Source organism: Schistocerca serialis, chromosome 8, assembly GCF_023864345.2.
Source record: "Schistocerca serialis cubense isolate TAMUIC-IGC-003099 chromosome 8, iqSchSeri2.2, whole genome shotgun sequence".
Taxonomy (NCBI): domain Eukaryota; kingdom Metazoa; phylum Arthropoda; class Insecta; order Orthoptera; family Acrididae; genus Schistocerca; species Schistocerca serialis.
The window spans coordinates 184942071-184945864 of record NC_064645.1 but is presented as its reverse complement, the minus strand read 5'-3'; positions in this window follow the sequence as shown (position 1 = coordinate 184945864).

The window sequence follows — 3794 nt, the reverse complement described above, 5'->3', positions numbered from 1 at the left end:
AGACCATGGCTGCGGTTACCCTTGACGCTGCATCACAGACAGGAGCGCCTGCGATCGTGCACTCAACGACGAACCTGGGTGAACGAATGGCGAAACGTCATTTTTTCGGATGAACCCAGGTTCTGTTTACAGCATCATGATGGTCTCATCAGTGTTGGGGACATCACGGTGAACGCACATTGGAAGTGTGTATTCGTCATCGCCATACTGGCGTATTACCCGGCGTGATGGTTGGGGTGCCATTGGATACACGTCTCGGTCAGCTCTTCTCCGCATCGACGGCACTTTGAAGAGTGGACGTTACATTTCATATGTGTTACGACCCGTGGCTCTACCCTTCATGCGATCCCTGCGAAACCCTGCATTTTAGCAGGGTAATGCAGGACCGCATGATGCAGGTCCTGGACGGGCCTTCCTTTATACAGAAAATGTTCGACTGCTGCCCTGGCCAGCACATCCAGATCTCTCACCAATTGGAAACGTCTGGTCAATGGTGGCCGAACAACTGGCTCGTCACAATACGTCGGTCACTACTCTTGATGAACTGTGGTATCGTGTTGAAGCTGCATGGGCAGCTGTACCTGTACACGCCATTCAAGCTCTGTCTGACTCAATGCCCAGGCGTATCAAGGCCGTTATTACGGCCAGAGGTGGTTGTTCTTGGTACTAATTTCTCAGGATAAATGCACCCAAATTGCGTGAAAATGTAATCACATGTCAGTTCTAGCATAATATAATGTCCAATGAATACCCGTTTATCATCTGCATTTCTTCTTGGTGTAGCAGTTTTAATAGCCAGTAGTGTACTTTTGTCTAGGAACCATATTTAAGTGATTAAAGTTGCAACATCTCAGGTTAACTACAAGAGTGAGGTACGCCATTGCAAATGTGAAATTCTGGCACATTAATAACAAGGACAACCACCAGAATGTTGAATGGAAGTGTGCAAACGTTTATGCATCGTGTTGTACAGGTGCCGGATGTCAGCTATTGGGCGGGAGTTCCATGCCTATTGCACATGGTCGGTCAATACAGGGACGGTTAACGTTGTTTGTGAATGACTCTCGAGTTGTCGTCTGATGATGTCCCACATGTGCTCGACTGGATACAGCACTGGTGATCAAGCAGGCCAGGGCAACATGTCGCCACTATGTAGAGCATGTTGCATTACAACAGCGGTATGTGGACGACCGTTATCTTGCTCGAAAACACCCTCTGGAATGCAGATCATGAATGGCAGCGCAACAGGTCGAATCACCAAACTGACGTACAAATTTGCAGTCAGGGTGCGTGGAACAGCCACGGGAATGCTCCTGCGGTCATACGAAATCGCACCCCACCCCGTAACTCCAGATGTGGGACCAGTGTGTCTAGCACGCACACAGGTTGGTTGCACGCCCTGAACTGGCCTCTTCCTAACCAGCACACGGCCACCACTGACACCCAGGCACAACCAGCTTTCATCAGAAAACACAAAGTACCTCAGTCCAGCCCTCCAATGACCTCTCGCTCGACACCACTAAAGTCGCAAATGGCGGTGCTTTGGGATCAGTATAATGCTCGCTACATGACGTCTGGCTCGGAGCTCTCCTTGAAGTAACTCGATTTGCAATAGTTCATAGTGTCACTGTAGTGTCAACTGTTGTTCAAATTGTTGCTGCAGTTGCAATACCAATTGCCAGAGCCACGCGCCAAAAATGATCGTCTTCCCTCTCGGTACTGCCACTGCACTGTCCGGAGCCCAGTCTTCTTGCTACTGTAGATTCTCGTAACCACCACTGCCAGCAGTGATATACAGTGGCTACATTCTTATCAAGTCTTCCTCCACTATCGCAGAAAGAACATCCTTCTCATAGTTCTATTACATGATCTCGTTCACACACAGACAGGTGCTGATAATGTCGTCTTTGTCGCCTTAAAGGCATACTTGACTAACATCGTCTCACCGCGTCCCGTCCAAAAGGTAACAAACGATCACGGCCATAAGAGCGTGTATTTAAAGCAAACTTCATTTTGATCCTCATAGTGGCGCTACTTTATTTATTTATTTATTTACTCGTTCGGCATCACAGAGGCATAATTTACAATATTCTTATCACTATATACTAAAAAAGAAAACAATGTAATTCTACACTATATTAGATATGTTTTTGAGCCACTCTATGGCTGAGTCACTGAATCTATGTATGTCCATGAGTTCACCACCATAGCCATACACTTTGCACACGAGTAGATGGTCCATTGTCTGTATTTCACCGCACTCACATACAGCGCTGTCTGCCAGGCCCCACTTGTTCATCAGGTGTTTACTTCTCCCAACACTCGTTCTGACCCGGTTTAGAGCTGTCCACACTCTTCTTGGTAGGTTGAAGCCATCAATCTTCTTGTTCGAATCGTGTACTAAATTTTTGTTCTTAAATTCACTTGCCGACCATACTTCGTTCCAGGCCGTTCTCAGCTCAAATGCTTGTAGTTCTTCACCGATTTTCCGAAAGGGTGATCTGGATTTAAGCCTGTTTGTCGGTGTCAGATCTTGGTGGATAGGGAGGTCCGGGTTGTCTATAATTTTCCTGTAGGTTTTTAGGGCTAGCTGTGATCGCCTGATTTCTGGAGGCTCTATGTTCGCTAGTACAGGAAGCCATGCACAGGGGGTGTCCCTGAGTGTTCCCGAGATGAGATTATTCGCATTGTCTCCCTCAGCTGGACATCCACTTTAGATACGTGTGCACTTCTCCTCCAAACTGGTGAACAGTATTCAGCTACACTGTAGACAAGAGCTAGTGCTGAAGTTCTAAAAAGTGCTCGCTCCACATCCCCATGTTGTTCCAGCCAGTTTTGAAAGGATAGCATTGCGGGATTTTAGTTTTTGCTTCTTTGGCCATTCGAAAAGATCTGTAATTTTCTGTGTGTCTCTCTGTTGTTGAGGTGCGTTATAGTGCTGGTTGTTTTGTTGGGGTTGGGAAGTAGGTGCCACTTGGAGTATTAGGTGTTATGAATGATTGCCTGTACCAGTAGAGGTTGGAATGCCAGTGGAGATGAAACGGAAGGCGGAACTCAAGCTCTGGGTGGAAGGCCCACATAGGTGTGTTTGTCCTGCTTAAACACATTGAGAGGCACCCACATGCCTTGCTCATACTGTGGCATCAAGCAGTCAGGCCTGCAAGATGAGTGGTCTGCCAAGCGAGTGGATTCTTTCTTATTTGTTGAGTAACATGAATTCTAGTATTCACACTTAAGTTACAAGTTATCCTCCTATATGATTAATACGCAACGGAAACACGCATCTGACTTTCAGTAATTTACAGAACTCTGGCTGCACACTACGCACTGGCAATACCACATTTTCTTTATGTCTTATTTAACGACTTTTATGAACACGTGGCCACCGCACTGAATATGACTGGCGCACACATTATAAATTCGGGATATCGTGACAACTTACAATTCGAAGAAAAAGGCCACCAATCTTTTTCTTTTCTCTATCTTATTTATTCCAATAAATTCTCTAACCTAAACACACAAATTCTATAACCTACAACAATGACACATAAGAAATTCCGCCCAGTGGGCATGGCTTTACAATGGTGAATCTCTATATTATGGTCTCTTAATTACTTTTAACGCTACGGTGCACTTTCTGGATAGGATGGTGGATCTTTTATTATACCTCACGCTTCGACTCTCACAATCATCATCACTAAACTTTCCTCCAGACCGAGCGGTACCGAAGGAACAAGCATAACCCACTAATCTTTTGAAACTACCTCGCTACTCTCCCATGCAAACCACACATA